This window comes from Prosopis cineraria, unplaced genomic scaffold (assembly GCF_029017545.1).
Source record: "Prosopis cineraria cultivar Desert tree isolate PC_DT_omini unplaced genomic scaffold, ASM2901754v1 PC868, whole genome shotgun sequence".
Taxonomy (NCBI): domain Eukaryota; kingdom Viridiplantae; phylum Streptophyta; class Magnoliopsida; order Fabales; family Fabaceae; genus Prosopis; species Prosopis cineraria.
In genome coordinates, this window is record NW_026556193.1 from 22299 (window position 1) to 40208 (window position 17910).

Below are 17910 nucleotides of genomic sequence, written 5' to 3' on the forward strand. Positions count from 1 at the left end.
ATTGAGACTAGTTCTCAAGTTCAGTACTTGTAATAATATACATTACAACAATCAAGTCCCAATTTTTTTTTAAAAAAATACTGCATTAGAGCCCTCTATCCTAAAACAAAAAGAAAAGAAAAGAAAAGAAAAAAAGAAAAAGGTTAAATGAGTAATAGAGTAAGGACTATGGAGGTGAGTAATTCTGATTTCTATAAAACTGGTGTCTAAATATTAGGTATAAATGCCGGTTACCTAGGGTTATTGCTTAACTTTGAGACCGGCTTCTATGCGTTCCATGAGCTGATCTGCAGTTAACGATCCCTCCTGCAGAATATAAAAAACCAAGCTCTTTCTTAGTTTTCAACTCCTGGATATAGTATGAAAGAGAGAGGAGACAATTTCAAAGATATTTCAGATGTTAGATTGAAAAATATACTACAGCATAGCATCACAGCAAAAAAATATCCACAGAAAGATCTTTTCTATAAAGGGAATGAGGTAGGAAAAGTTAAACTTGTGTGTGAGAGGAGAACAATTGCAAGCAAAGGCTAACGGTGGATTGGAGCTTGCGGCTCGTAGTTGTGAGAGGCGCTCGACACGATGATGACGAGAGATGATAGTAGAGAATGGATATTGGAGATTGAGATTGGATTGGAGCTTGCTGCTTGTGGTTGTGGGACGCTGAGTCGCTCTCGCTGGACGCTGATGCTGAGATAATGAGACTGAGATGCTTCGCTGACGGAGATTGCTAGGGACAATGACGGGACTCTGGTCTAGACTCTGGCAAGGCAAGTGGAGGAGACTCAAACTGCTGCTCTACTAGGGTTAGAGAGTAAGAGGTGAGGGCGTGAGGCTATGTGGGCTGCCGGCTGGGCTTGTCTTTTTGTCCTCCTTGGTCAATTCAAGTTGGTCCTTGGCTGTTCTTGCTGGGCAGATGCAGATCAGCATCTCTGGCTATCTGCACATCAAAAGTTAAAAAAAATTACAAACATGTGTTTCGGGTTGGGCCAAACGGGCAGGGCAGCATACCTTGCCCATTGCCCAGCCCTGCTCGAAAATCAGCCTAGCCCAAAAATGCCCAAATTATGTTGGGTTATTTTTTTCGGGCTGGGCTGGGCAAAATTTCACAGGGTTTGGACGGGCATGTCGGGCAATCGGGTTCCATGAACACCCCTAATCACAGGCATAACCGAGCGCCCGCTTGCCCTCTCCATCTCTAAAACTGTACATCGCAGGCGACTGAACACAAGCTATTCACCTTCTTTAGACATCTTATATGTAATTTGAACTTCGATTTATTATATGTCAATAATTCGGGATATTCCTCTAGCTTTCTTGTCATAAGGTTGGGAAATTTGCCGACAGGACTACTTTAGACTTGCTTTGTTCTGTAACTTCTATAAGTCCTCTTGTTCTTTCACATCTATTGGTATTTATAGACAAAAGTTGCTACTTTGCTGGCTCAACTGATTGCCACAAATATTTTTAACTTGACTAGATCGCACTCCCCAGGTGTTGCACGGGCAGTTCATGTTTTTGAAGGTAAATGGGTGTGTAATGAAATGGGATTGAGTAGCGTTATTAGTATACTTGTAAAATCAATTCAATTTGGAAATGAGAAGTGAATTTGTTTTGTAGTGATGATGAGATTGTATTGAGAATCTTTAATTTAAAATAATTAGTATGGGAGTCAATGAATGACGGTGAGAGTTATGAAAAGAAACAATTTTGTTAGTCTATAAGTAGGCATAATTGCACCTATTATAAAAATCTCATAGGATCATTTAGAAAAGAATAATGAGAGCAGAATATGGTAAAATTAATTGTAAAAATTATGGTTGAATAATATATTAATGATGAATTAATTATTTATATTCAATTTAGAAATTTTTAATACAAGTGATGTGCAAATAATCAGCTGTCATGGAGACATCTAAAGTTTTGGAACATGGTAAACTTATTAAAAACCGATCACCAATAAAATTCCTCTTGTTCTTGTTGAGCCAGTAAGAGTAATTGATTTATTTGAAATAAACTCGGGCAATGGTCTGAGTGTTTGGGACTATACTTTCCATATCATAAGGAGTTGAGCAATACATGAAAGATGTATTAATAACAATTTAGTCATATATATTGACAATAGAAGTTATGCATGGTTATCAATAAAAAAAGAAAAGAAAAGAAGTTATGCACAGTTATAGTCAATGGGCATGATGACACTGTTCAAAATTTAGAAATTTTGTAAATTGGTCAATGGTAAAGTAATTCGTGGTAATGTCGCTCTTTTTTCTTAGTGATGCTAATATAGCAATTGAAAAAGACATGTCCAAATTTTTAATGAGTTGCGGTTGAGAATGGCATGTATTACTTTAATTTTTAATATAAGATGAAGTTAACAAACTTTATGCTTATTAAAAAATGTTGGTTGTAAACTTGAAATGTAAAAAAAAAAAAAAAGGCTATAGCCTTTCCCTTTTACCCTTCTTTATAATTATTGGATCATAATAATTGTTATGTAAGAATTCAAATGACAATAAATAGGGGGTAAAGTTGAAAAAAATATATTAATTACTCTAATTTTATCTTATATTTAGAACAAAAAACTTTTCAAACTTCATTTTATATTAAGAATTGGAGGGAGTGTGTATACATAATATTTAACTCAAAATAGAGGTTCCAAAAAATACAACAAAGTTGCAAATAATACCTTCTATACTACAAGATTAGAGCTAAGGGTAAATCGGTAATGACTTTACTGTAGAAATGTACAATACAAGTTATACATATTACATGGTTAAAGTCAACTGACATAAAGATAATGTTTAAAAGATAAGTTTTTTGTTCTTTTTATTAATAGTAAATTAAGCCCTCGTACTGTGCTTCTCCCCCCTCTTGCGCTGTTAGTATAGCAATTGGAAAATATAATAATAAAAAGATAAGCTTTTTGTTCTTTTTATTAATGGTAAATTAAGCCCTCGTAATGTGCTTCTCCCCCCTCTTGTGCTGTTAGTATAGCAATTGAAAAATATATTAATCAACTGTCCTAAATATGAATGAATCTTTAAGCCAACATATTGAATGCATTACTACTCATAGTTAACTGTGCCACCTTTTATGTGATAAACCAAAGACCATATGCATTTAAACCATAAATATCATTCTTGTTCTTTTTTATCTATTTCTTATCAAGCTAAATTTTACCAAAAATCTATTCAGGCATGCTGTAAGTGTTCTACAAACACCTGACACTATGATAAGTTCTTTGCTGGTCTACTTTGAAAGTTAACACAGATGTCTTCCTTTGTCACCTCTTCTTTTTCCCGTTTGATGAAAAAGAAAAATATAAAGAAATAAGGGATTCACAATATGAAATTGAATATAGATTTGCAAGGGAGCAGACATCTAGCTCAAATATTTTTAAATGGATCAAAATGTTTAGTAGAGATGATACGGGGCAACCAAACGATAGTTCACAATAATCCGAAATCTCATGATGTGTTATCTCATACAGAACAACACTAATTGAAACAGTCTCACTATTAAAAATAATTTCAATTCATAAATTCATATCTAGTCTTTTTTTAAAAAAAAAACAATAGGTTGAACTATTTAAATAGACTTCTAAAAATCAAAATGACACAATCCTAGTTAATCTAGGATTCCAAATGAATAAATCATATCCTTAATAGATATATTTTATCCTTATTTAACTTTAAAACAAAATAAACTAATCTTCCTAAACTTAAATTTAAAATAAAATAAAATAAACTAATTTTTTAAATTTAAGAAAATGATAATAACTAAACTCACTGGACTCATAGCCTAAATATCACAAGTTAGACCTAATATTCTAAGAGTTTTTATTTGATCTTCTAGAACTCCATTTATCTTTAGGACCTCTTGATCATTTAGAACATTTCTAATTAATGAATTTAGAGCTTTTTTAATCATCTTAGCTTTAGATCTAGTCATTGATCCTCTAACATCCTACAACAGATCAAAGTTACTAAATGTTCGATTCTGACTTATCCCTTGATTCTTGTCATTTCCTCCCTCTTGAAGAAGATTCAATTCGTTCTTGAATCACATGTACTAAATAAAAAAAGGTCTGCAAGATTATGCCTTAATTTAATGTGTATGCTTATGTATTAGGCTTTTAATGTGTTGATTTGGGCTCCCACTATGTATTATAGTATTTTGAATATAAATATCTTTACTTAGACTTTCCTCTACTTAGATGAATTGGCTTGAGATAACTTGGTAACATGGCATGTCACTTAGGACTTTATTGCCACATATACTATCATCTAGGACTTGATTGTCAAGTGGGATACCATCTTGGATACCAACTGGGTTGCCACATAAGATCACACCATATGACTAACAAAAGCTAAGTATAACATTAAGAACCTTGGCTTCAACTGGCATAGCAACATCCTTGTGATGCTTAAATCGCCAGTTCAAACCGTGCCCACAAATGTCTCAACATTTGCCTTCTAAAAAAAAAAGCTAAGTATAATAGGTACAATGTTTTTCATAGTTATGCAACAAAATTATGTGAAAATGGCCATAAACCAAATCTTCTTGGAACAAAGGCAGGAGAACAAAAATTGCTCTTATGGAAGGATGAAAAGAAAATCAACATTACAATGAAACCGTAGATGTTGGAGAGCAAAACCACTTAAATGAGCTGAACTTTTATGTATTTGAAGTGCCAGTGAATAAAGTATGAAATAAAGCATTTTTCACCATAGCTGAAAGGCATTGCAAACTTTCAGCCCTTGAATAGCAGTTGAGCATGATACTTTAAATGATGACGAGGATGAAGAAAAATGAAGGACCACCTAGGCTGATTTGACATGCAGGGTTGGGAATATTATAGACATGCTTTTACTCACTTTAAAAAAAAATTGAAGAACAAAACTTTGAATTGCACAACAAAAGCTCAATATGGCAAGTAAATGTGTCAGATGCTTGCCTTCCAATAATTAAACGTAATAATGATATGAGGGGTAAAATTAGTACCAAAAGAACCTGCAACTCCTCCACCTAAAAGAGGTATGTTTTTAATAATTAATCGCAATTGATAACAACAATATTCCCTATCAAAATGGGGGAAAAATAAATTTCTAAATATGGCATTTCTTTACAAGCCACAAAAAGAATGTGAACAGTGATATATCAACAATATTCCTTCCTTTTTTTTAAATTAGTAATTCTAAACTTCCCCACCCTTTTTAATGCCTTTTATTTCTCCTTCTTTCACTTATGAAAGGGTAAAAAATTAACGTTATGCACCATAGCACTGGGCAAATGGGTTACAGGCTAGCCCGTATGGGTTAGTACTTTTGCAGGTTGGGTTGGGCCAGCTTGCCAGATAAAATGAGTTCGAAAACTCAACTTAACCCATTTTTTAGCGGACTAGCCCGCAAAAAATTATTAAATTTTTTTAACAATTTAAAATTTATGTAATATAAATATATATATTTATTTCACATTTTAAAATAAATTAGCAATTAAAGAACTTGTAAATAAATAAAATAAACATAAAATTCCACCAAGCAAATTCATTTTGCTAATTTTTTACTATTAATCATCTTTTCACCCAGGTATGTTATCTTTTTCATTGAGAAAGAAATTTTGAATATAAAACCATACTATTTTTCTCAATGAATTCTTATTTATGATTTCAATCAATAAATTTTATGAGATTGATAAATAATATATATTTAAAATATTTTAATAAAAACTAATAAATCATTGATTTACAAATTACAAAAATTTTATTTGCAAATTGTAAAAAGGATTTACACGATATTTTAAATAAAAAGAATATATTCGGGAGTCATAAATTATATATTTGAGAAATATTATCATTATTGTAGATTTATAAAAAATATAATGTAATTAAAAAATTATTTTTATAAAAAATACGCTAACTTATAGGCTAGCTTGTTTTAACCCATCAAATTTTGCGAGTTAAACAGGTTAACCCGCAGACTCAACTTGATTTTCCGGCTCTAATGCACCAATACCTTCTGTTTTTGAAACAAAATAACATGAAGTTCATGTTTCTAAATTATCTGCATCAATACCTTAGTTTATCTCCTTTTTCAAGTTGACTTGTCAATAAATGATAACTCTTAGATTACTATATGATTTCAATTTATGTTTACACTAGCCTAATCGCCCTGAAGAGGAGCAGACATTGAAGGAGACTCTTCAGGTGATCATAGGAGTCAGGGAAAAGGTTCACCTTGAACAGGTGTTATTCATCATTAATATTCTTTTATGATCTTTCTCTGCCCCCTTCTCCCTCTTCAGATAAACTATGTGATGAAATATCTATATCTATATATATATATATATATACATATATTACGGATTGATCCAAGTATGCTCGGAGGTCTGGTGGTAGAATTTAACCAAAAGGCCCTTGACATGTCAACTAATTAGCCTCACCAAATTGATCACTTGTACAGGATTTTTATCCTTAAATACAGGGATTCCTTGTGTCACTCCTTGTATTACACTGTAATAAGGATATCACATTTCAACAATTTTGACAGATCTTGCAAAAAACCAGTCTATAAAATCTAATTGTCTCTCCTTCCCTCTTTTATTATCTCTTATAGCTTTTATTTGTGAATTTTTATTTTCATTTCAATCATCGCTGATGGGACATCAGACTATCAGAGAGATACAATTAAAACCAGGAAAGAAATAATGTGGCAGCATAGTCTTTTCATTCATTTTTAATGACCCATTTAATTAATTCAAAATGCAGCTTTTGAATTAAGAAAATAAGAAAGGGAAGCAATATAATTCAAAGGAAAGGAAAGCACTCACCCGTACGTTCATGTCTATTTGGCCTCACCATTTGTACCTGTGAACTCCTAAAACCCGAAGGCAGAGACATGAGCACCTGTTCAAGCATAAGAAACAAACATTTCTCAAATATAATAAACTAAAATACATTTTGTATCCTTCAAACCAGCCATTTTGAAGGGTGTTGGTTGTAACGCCTATCCTATCATCTAAACAATTAGCAAAACAATTGCAAAAGAACAAAGGCTTCGCTTACTTTATTTAATTCAAAACATAAATTTTTGTGGCATCATAATTAAAAATAAAACCAAATTTTAGAAATCTTAATCTAAATTAGTTTATGGTGGACCACAGTCCATTAACAAGAAAAGCAACTAAAAAGAAAGTAACATAATTCAAAAATGACAAAATGTTCTATAGTCAAGGCAAAAAGTAAATATAATCCTGTATATGTTGTGGGGAGTACAAGAGCCAAAGGCTCACTCCTCCTGCGCCTTCTCTTCATTCCTACTTAGGCCTTTACCTGGAAAATATTAAAAAAAGGGTGAGCATTAATGTCTCAGTAACTCAAAAATTTAATCATACAAGCACAAACCATAACCAAACAATCAGACAACAAACATACTAGTGAATCTACGAAAATCATTCAATTATGACATAAGAATTTCATAGGATATAGTTCATAACATGTTAATATGCAATACCAATAATCCCCTTATTCCTTCATCCATCTTTATTCCACCAAATGGAACCATAAGCTTAAATACGGTTTGCCCTACATCATGGACTGACCAAGCTTCTTCAGTAATCAAGATATACTTGACCAAAGGTACAGAGCCCAATCCCAGACTATGGCTCCCTTCTTTAAAAAACCCAACCAAGATGTGTCACTGTATACTATACATATACAATATTTATATCGCATACAAGCATATTTGAAAAGAAATAAGAATATCTCTCTTCCAATTGGTAGGCTGACGTCATCCGTCTCAAAAAGAGGGGTCATCACCGTCACTTAGCCTTTGCACCTTGAAGCTAATACAAGTCGAATTGTTCAAAAAGTTTCAAAACAGCAATTCAGTCAAGTTGTAAAGTTTTTCTCATCCTAGGTCCCTCATGATCATAGGCTTTTAACCTCATCTACTCTTGGTTTTCTGAATTCACTACAGCTATCTTCTTGTTTTCATCTATCATGGCCTCTGCATACTTCCTTAACATTGTCTGTCTTCATTTCTTTGTTGCTATCTCTATTTCATTTGCATAGCCAGAAGCCTCTATGAAGTCAGGGCTGCGTTTGAGCTCCAAGAAAGAGAGAGGAGTTTTCAAGAATAAGAGATACAAGAGTTTTCAAGGAAGAAAAAAAGTTCTTGTTTTTTCTGCTTAGAGAATCACACAGGTGCATGTTTTAAGTGCTGAAAATTTAAACGCTTACCTAGCTCACGTGGGTTGGTTAATATGAGGGTGGTATGGTACTCTTTAGTCTAGAAAAAAAAGGAGGAATAGCCAGAATCTGTACTGGGTCAGACCTAAAAGGTTCAATACCTAGTGTCTGGTGGATTCATGTGCCTATGGTCCTATCTCATATGCTTTCACTTTAAATAAGGCCAAAAATACCTTTATACTATGCTTGGATATGTATGAATTTCTATTTCAATCTCTTTGTAATTTAAAATCCTTTTTAAACCCCTATTATTTCAAATTCTAACTTAATTTCTTGTATAATTTAACTCAAATCCATGAAGGTTTGATCGGCCCACCAATGATAATTAGACCGGATTGCTAAAGTTATGAGAAAAAATATCACCATTGTTGACTGGGATCGGATAGCCATCTTCTACCAGGACCAGACCGACGGCAATAATAGGGATTGGATGACAAACTTCCATCAGAATTGAACAGATGACGACCACAATGATTAGGACAAGACAACTAACTTCCATTGTGACATAATAGCCAACTTCTACCAAAATTGAATCAATGGCTATGACAAGGACTAAAATATGATCTAATCCAAATGGAAGTCGACAGTGCAACCCCAATCATCACCATTGATTAGATCCCAGTGGAAGTTGAAATTCTAATCCAGTCTTCACCATCAGTTCAGTCCCGATGAAAGTCAGCCATCAAGTCCCGATCATCGTCGTCAATTTGATCTCAGTGAAAATTAATCGTCCGATCTTAGTCATCGCTGTCAGTTCAGTCCTACTAGAAGTCAGCCATTCGATCCCAGTCATCACCATTGATCCGGTCCTAATGGAAGGTGGCCTTTCGATCCAATGATCCAATCCTAGTAGAAGGCAGCCCTTCAATCCCAATTGTCATTGCAGTCTTATCCTGTTGGAAATAGGCAGTTCAATCTCTATCATCGCACCGGTCCAATTACAGAAGTAGAAGCCATCTTGTCTCGATCATCACCAGTGCTACAATCCCAGTCAGCTTTAATTGTCTTATCTTGGTGAAAGTTGGCCATTTAGACTATTAACTTTGACCAATCGTCCAAGTTTCCTTTAAATTTAAATAAAGAATTTAAAATTTTACTTTAGATCTAAACAAAAAAAATTTAATATTATAATTTAAATTTTTTTATATTATTCAAACAATGAATTTAAAATCTATGAATTTCAAATGTGAGATATCAAATATGAGATTTTAAATCTAAATTTCTAACGTAAATTCATTCATCCAAACACAACCTTAGTCAATTTACTTGTCTTCTTCAAAATTGCAATTAAGTTTTTTGAGGATTTTTTTTTACTTAACCCTTGAGGGCAAGGGTCTTCTGAGGAGGAGTATGGTTATGTAAATAAATAATATTAGTTAAAGGAATTAATAGGTAGTTAGGATAGTTACTTAAAATGTCAGGTATAAGCTATAAAAGGGCACCAAATGTGACCATTGTAATCAGTTTTGAAAATAATAGACTTGAGTTCCCTATTCCTATCTTCCTATTTTGTCTCTTTCTCTCTCTGTTTCCTCTCGTTCCTTTTTTCTCTAATTATTACGCATCAAATACATAGCCAAGCTATAACCATGCTTGACAGGACTCGAGTAATATATGAATTTCTTACAATTAAATTTATGATTATATGTATTCATTATCAAACATAAAGCTTGCACACATGGAAAAACCTAAAATTATCTATTCTCCTCGAGCTAGCAAGCAACCACACAACAAAACCAAACAAAAAGAGCTTTTAATGAAAGTCTATAGAAATCACATACATATGAAAATATTAATAGAAAATTTAAAGTCACTAAGAATTACTTACAACTATCCTAAATTTACTTTAAAATTATTCTAGAATCTTAGCTCTACCTTCAAGGCCCCAGAATTTTCTTTTAAAATTCATATCACTTTATAATTTATTAATTCATTAGAATAGTTAAGTTTCATGCCAAAACCTACTTATATATATAATATCATACTGCATATACGTATGCACTGGAAAATACATAACAATGATATGCCTATATACATAACTAATAAGCACCAAAAGGCAACTATTATTGATGTTGTTGTTTTCTTAAGTATCACATTGTACATGAGCAATAGGTATAGTGTAGACAATTACAATAAGGAAGAAAAAGGACAGAAACTAAATATTTGACAACTTTATAGGTGGTGTTCATATAACATGTATGAACATGCACAACAATGATGCACTGGGAAAAGAAAAATGATGAAGGGGGAGAAGGAGAAAATTAGAAAGAGTTACCTATGTAGAGAGAAGTCAACAGCCGCATGATAGGAATAAAGAAAACTAAATGAACATAGAGGTAGGGTTTTCACTAGGTTATAGGTTTAGGCGATGTTTGGATTACCTTTCAAGTGAGGTTGGAATAGCTCAAACCTTAGTTGAGAGGTAAAAAGCTCATTATTTCATTTGAAACCTTGTTTGGGAGAAGAAAAAATCAAACGAGCATTTAGCCTCCAATAAGCATTATTCCTCAAGCCACATTTTGGAGCTTTTCAATGAGCGTTGTATTTCTTTCTTCTTTATCCTCTCACCCCCACCCTTTACCTTTTACTTTGTCTTCACTTTAAGCATGCACTAATTGTTGCCTCCAGCACCTTCTTGTGGACATCATTCTACCATTATTGTCTGTGGAGGTTGAGGGTTTTAGATTGAGATCAAAGAGCTAATAGAGAGCTAACAGATGGAGTCATATACGGGTGAGCCATGAGTGATTGACAAAGATTGAGATCGATGAAGATTGACAATTGGAGAGGCATCGCAGGGGAAGGTAAGGGTAAATGTTGCTGCTTATGGGAGTATGGAGGAGACGTCACCATGGTAAAAGGAGGCAATAAGTTGCGAACTGATGGTGAATTGGTAGAGTGATAATAGTGTCTAGGATTTCAAATAAAAGGTAATAAATTTAACAAAAAAAATATAATTATTATATGTCAAAATAAGTAATTTTAATATCAAAAAATGATTTCAACAAATCACCCCTCATTTTTAAAAAAATTGTAAATAATATTACATTTTACATTAATTTAAATAATTTTTGATAAAATAAATAAAAATAACATACATGACGAAATTAAAATATCTTTTTTGGGCTAGCAAATTAAAATACCTTGATTTAGATTTGAATTTTAGATTTCAAATCTCATTTAAAATTTTTGCATTTAAAATCTACCTAGATCATTAAAGTAGATGCATCGTGTTCGTGATATAATTGGAGATCAATTTATAGATCATATAAATTGAATATTCTATAATTTATGAATTTATTTTAGCTTTTCATAAATGAATATTTAAAATTTTTTACTTATTAATTAGTTAAAAATACAAAAAAAATTCATGTCTATTTTTGTTATTAAATATCTTAACTGGCTTTTAAATCAAATCATGTAAACAAATTTTAGTTTATTTAATTAACTTCTAAAAAAAGGTATCTAAACATAAATTATGTTACATTCATCAACTTTTCTTCTAACCTAAGTTTGATAATCTCAGTTGAATCCTAACTTCAATTGTAAATTTTTTAATCCAAATACACACTTAAACTTATAATAATTTTTTAGTTTCTTTCTTTATTTTTATTATTATTTAAAAACATATATCTTTAAAGATGATTTTAAGATGATACGACATATTGTAAAACTTGACAAAATTATCTGAATATTACTATTTTTTAAGTTAGTTTCAAACATTTGTTAAATTTAATCACTTTAATTATTTTTTGTGTGTATATATATATTATCTTATTATTTTAAGCCTAATACTTAATCCTATGTCTTTTGTAAGGTGCCTAACAATAATCAAGGCCCAATAAAATTCAAGATGGTAGATGAGTAATTTCCTTCCTCTTGTAGCAGTTGTGCAAGACTAATGCCTATGCTAACAAGAAGTTAAGGTTTTCTCTTTTGGGGCAGAAAAAAGTTAAGAATAGTGAAGCTTGTTATATGAGAAAATCTTGATCTACTCTCTAAAGAAATTATTGAAAACATGAGAGTACCGTGCCACTCTGGACTATTATATACTTTTAGACCATGCTAATCATTTGTACTATTTTCCTAATATCAAATGTAAGTGTGACCCAAAAAATATCAAATGTAAGAAAATGTGCAGCTGTGCACTACAAATGCGTTCAATAATGGAATTATTGAAAACACGAGAGTACCATGCCACTTTGGACTATTATATACTTTTAGACCATGCTAATCATTTGTACTATTTTCCCAGTATCAAATGTAAGTTTAACCCAAAAAATATCAAATGTAAGAGAATGTGTAGCTATGTACTACAAATGGGCACTTCTTCCTGAACCTCTTGTGAAATAAGCCTTTCCTAATACTGATTCTAATCTTCATGCCAAAGTTTCTGATCTATGCACACCAGCAAAAGATGAAATTTCAACCTTCTTAGTCGCCACCTTCATCAAGATGTGATAAAACAAATTACCCTTATGCAACCCCTTAACCCACATGGTGAAAATGATATTCTTTGCTGGAGACCTTCCTCTGACAGAAATTTCACTATTAAATCTACCTACAATGCATTGGGTCTTTAAAATGAACAAAACAATTCTGACATTTAGTTCAAAATTTAGAAATGGCCTACCTATAAAAAAAATTCAAATATTTCCTCTGAAAAGCTGCTTGGGATCGTCTTTAGTCAAATTTTGTAATAGACGAGGGGTGTAACATAATGCAACACTCCTGCACTTTTGGTTGTAACTCTCCTGATTCTTCAATACACATTCTATGCTATTGTAAGGAAGCAAAGGAGGTCTGGCTAAAATTAGTCAAACCTTCCAAACTGAATACTTTCTTTTCTTTGAATGTGTAGGACTGGATAGCTTGGAATGCTACGAACGAGATAAGGAAGGTTAACACAAGAAGAACGCATTGGTAGAAGTTTTTTGCTCATGTCTGTTGGAGTATATGGAAAGCAAGATGCAAGAAAATTTATTATGAAGATGATATTCAAGACAAAGACATTGCCTTTTGTTACGCCCATCAAATAAGCAATGATACGTGGCTTTTATCTAGAGAAAATATCTTAAATAAAGACAGACTCAGATATGAAGCAAAATGGTATCCTTTGAAAGTAAGGTAGGTTAGACTCGATATTGATAGCTCTGTTAATTCTTATGGGGCAGTTGCTTGTGGTGGAGTCTTTTACGATGACAAAGGAAATTGGATTATGAGATTTTTTAAATATCTTAGCTACCAACCTAGTACAACGGCTAAATAATCAAGCATTTTAAAAGGTCTCCAACTTGGTTAGAATGCTAAACTTATTAAGATCAATTTACACACTGATTCTATGGAAGCCCTCTCTCATCCAGCATAACTTCTTTAATAGTCATCCTTTAACGTCAAACATCAAGAAAATCATGGAACTTATTATGAACAACTGGTCAGTCACCTTTGATCATGACTTTAGAGAAATAAACAAATGCGTTGATCTGCTTGCACGTCAAACCTATCATAAAAATTATGATCTCATTATTTATAACGATCCACCTATATAGCTTGCAGGTCCATTCTGGACTCTAATCTAACCTGACTTTTGTAATTCCTTATGGCTTTGTCCGTCTCCTTGCATTAAAAAAATGCATTCAATAAATCTTGGTTACAGTCAAACACACCAAGTTTAGTCACCAGTTGAATTCTCCACGTGTTTTTTTTATTGAAGTTCTCTACATGTTATTACCAGTCATTTGTAGAGTTTATCAACAAGAGCACTTCTCCAATATATATAGTATCTCTACTTGATACTCTCTCCGTTTTTATTTATATGAGAAACTATCACTTTTTACTCTTTTTTTATATAAATAAAATTTTTGATTTCAATAAGCATTTATTACGCATTTTCTAAATCATCCCTTATAATTTATATTAATGAGAAATAATTAATACATACTCATGTTGTTTAATATAGGGCATTTTAGTCTAGTTTTTTTATCTTCAAACATAATTATTATGATTAATCAACTTTTTTAAATTGTGTGATACAATTTTTTTTCTTTTATATAAGAAAATGGAGAGCATAAGTTAGGGGAAAAGAAGTCAAAAATTAGAGTGAACAAGTAAAGAAAAAACTATGCAATCAAGAGAAGACAATAGAACTCCAGATTAAAAAATACAGGAAAATAAAAGAACATAAAATATAGTAAAATACCTGACCTAATAACCTTGGCGCAGGGGAGTCACAACATTTATGTCGTTTGGAGACAAGCGAAGAGATGCCGACGCTTGGAATAATGAAGAGAGATCAAAGAACACAACCGTCACAGGAGGCGGGCACATGATCAAGATGCACGGTGTGAAGGGAAAAGGAAAAATGAATAAACAGAGCACACAAGGAATGAATGCAAACCACCGAATTAAGAGCAGATGGGCAAGCGCACTTGGGAAACATATCTGGGACTGGGAGGAGACCATCGGAAAATAGAAGAACGACGCATGGGCAAGGAGAGATGACGGGCAACAGTGTAGCGGGGAGAAGGCGTGTTGAGGCACATGACGATTGACAAGAAATTTTAAAAAAGGAGGGAAGCGTGAAAAGGCGAGCATTGAAAGGGACTGGAAGCATCTGCACGACACCCAGTCCAACCCTAAAGAATTGATCCTTCAAGGTCAAGTTTAAAGAGGGTTGATTTTTTAAATTTAATTATATTTAAAACTCTATTTATAATAGTCTGACTCTAGCCTTCAGATCTTAGTCCTAATTATTTTTTTGAATTTTTCAATTTAAAATTTAAAAAAAAAACATATTTAAAATTTTAATAAAGTTATCGCACATTATATTAGTCTAGAAAAATAAAATAAATCAACTCACACAACAAAATTTTTAAGTTTGATAAAAAAAAATTTCAAAATCAATTTCGACATCAATTATACGTTAGTAGTATCATCAGTTAAATTTTGATGATTTTTATTATCATCAACTTCAATATGATTTGATCATTTTCCTTGTGGATCCTCATCTATGACAAATGTGTTAAATTTTTCATATCTTCCTTCTTCAATCTTCATTCTCATTATTTGCAATAAGTAATAAATCAAAATCATAATTTTAAGGTATTTAAAAATGTAAAAATATTCAAAGTAAGCAAATAACAATGTGCGTGTTTACTGTTTGGATTAGAGAGTGAATGCTAATTTGAGTGATGTGATTTTTTTTGTTTATTTTTATGTTATTTTTCAAAAAAAAATCTATTAGGGCATAAAAGAGCCGACCTTGACCTTAAAAGGTCGACCTTTTTATTTTTAAGCTTAAAAAGCTCGATTACCTTTTTTAAAATCAAATAGCAACATAACCTTAATTTTTTCGAACTTAAAAAGAACTGACCCATAGCTCAACCTTAATTGATGACTCTAACAACAACCCCCATGCAAGCCAACACTATTCATCTAAGCCAACACTATTGATCAGCACAGTAAACTATGAGAAGAGCCACGCCCCATGACCGGCTAGGCGTGATGATAAATGAAAAAAAACATTGATAACTTTTTTATTAATAATGGCATCCATTCTCTCTATTTTTTTCCCTCCACTTACTCCATCCTCATCATTCAAATTATTTTATTAATTAATTTTTTTAAATAATAAAATTAATGAACGGTGGGATCGGAAAAGTGAACCAAAAAAAAAAAAAGACCCTTCATTCCACCATTCATATTCAATATCGATGAGATATGAAAACCGACGCTGCTTTAAAGAGAACGAGGGATTTAATAAATTTCATGTGATGAGAACTTCTGTAGGATGAATCATTCCCTAATCCCTATAATCATGTATCTGGTATCATTTGAAGGAATTGTAACGTTGATCGTGAACATGAAACAGAAGAAAGAGATGCTAAAAGTCCAGTCCTAATATCATTTAACGTCCAAGGTGACCTTTCTTTGACCCATTTCAAGTGCTCCGAGGCAGTTTGAATCTCTCTTGCATCTGCTAAATATTTTAACAAAATTAAATGCGATTCTGCGCCTCCTATTCCGGGACTAAGACTGCAAATAAACTTTGAAGCAGTCATAAGATGTCCTGCATTGAAAATACCCAAGATTAATATTCAGTTGCTAAGCATGCTAGCTTGCAAAATTTGAAGACACCATCAATTGTTCAAGTCGAGAATACCTTTACTGCAGAGGGAATATAAACGTGGTCAATATGTCTCTGGCAAGCATAGTGTCTTGTTTGATGGACTTGTTATAGAGCTCAAAAGCTGCTTCAAGCTTGGCTTCTTTGCAAAGTCCTTCCAGAAGAGAAGTATAAGTTTGCGGCATCAGGTTCCAACCCTTTTTCCAACATGTGGTAAAATAGCCTTTGAGCCTCTTCAATTTGTCCTTCCTCACAAAATTTTCGTATAAGAATATTGTATGTCTTCAAATTCCCACAACAGTGACTAGCAAACATCTCATCCCAAAGCTTTTTAGCAGGGCGCAGTAGATCCTCCCTACAACATGCTTCTATCAAATAATTATAAGATGAGACATCCGGGCCTATTCCTTTCTTCTTCATGTCTTGTAAAACTCCATAGCCTTCTTTAACTCTCCCAGCCTTGCACAAAAGTGATAACATCGCATTGTAACCCTAATCTTCAAAAAAAAAAAAGTTGTGACAGTTCAAAACCTCGAATACCTCCAACAGTTTATCAACCTTGCCATGCTTACACAGGTTCCTACCCAAATTACTCAAGGTTAAAAGAGATGGGAATCTCTCTTTTCCAACCATGAAGTTCAAAAACACAATTGCTAAATCAGGATCAATGGTTGAAACAGATCCTATCAATATATTGAGAACGTCATCCTCAATAGGGAAATTACCACTAACTATTATCTCCCCCAACTCTTTTGCTTCAGATATCAGCCTCTCCGAGATCAGGGCAAGAATTATGTCCTTGTAATCGTCAGCCCTTGGAGCCACTCCTAATTTCCTCTTCTTTTTCAGTACCTTTTCCTTATCAACCACATTCCCCATCGATTGAAATGCTACCGCAATAATTCTATACGCCATGAAATCAGATTTCCATCCCCTGTTCCTCAGTTCATCCAGTATCCAGAAAGCCTCGGACACCCTTGATGCACGGCAGAGCCCGTGGATGATCAGAACAGCTACCACAGAACCATTAATCCCTGAACTGCTTTTTGTAACCTCATCTAGTATGCTCAATACTTTCTTAAACTCACCCGTTTTACAGAGCCTCCATATAAACACCCCAAAACCAAGTGTACTTAAAGGGACGTTTCGTTGAGCCATTTCGCCAAACACTTTCTCTGCACTATCCAAGTACCCATCAGATGCCAAAGCAGCCAGAAGCGAGTTACACGTCTCGCTTCCTATTTCCGGAATAAGATAGGACACTTGGCCAAAAACTAAAAAAGCATTATGGGTTTTCCTCCCAACGATCTGAGAAGCAATTATGGAGCGGTAAACAGAAGGATCAACAGAAAATTTCAGGTCTTTAACCTGTTTCAAGAGGGAGTCAATGGCACTGAATTGGCGGGACAGGGAGAGGGATTTGAGAACGGATTGGTAGGTGATGGGAGTGTGGGCGAAGCCAGGTTGCTGGGATGCCCAGTTGAAGAAGCCCAGAGCGAGGGAGTGGTGATTGAGAAGCAAGGGATCGATGACA

At 33.2% G+C, this 17910-nt stretch overlaps 1 long non-coding RNA gene and 1 pseudogene across 1 annotated transcript; both read right to left on the minus strand.

Moving 5' to 3' along the window:
* Positions 1-809: 809 nt before the first annotated feature.
* On the minus strand, positions 810-14760 carry LOC129298632 (uncharacterized). The gene is made up of 3 exons (XR_008590396.1): positions 14680-14760; positions 6832-6907; positions 810-940 (listed from the first exon to the last, which is right to left on the minus strand). It is a non-coding gene; the product is annotated as an uncharacterized LOC129298632 (long non-coding RNA).
* Positions 14761-15987: 1227 nt separating this feature from the next.
* Positions 15988-17906, minus strand: LOC129298634 (pentatricopeptide repeat-containing protein At5g14080-like; annotated as a pseudogene).
* Between the last annotated feature and the right edge of the window lie 4 nt (positions 17907-17910).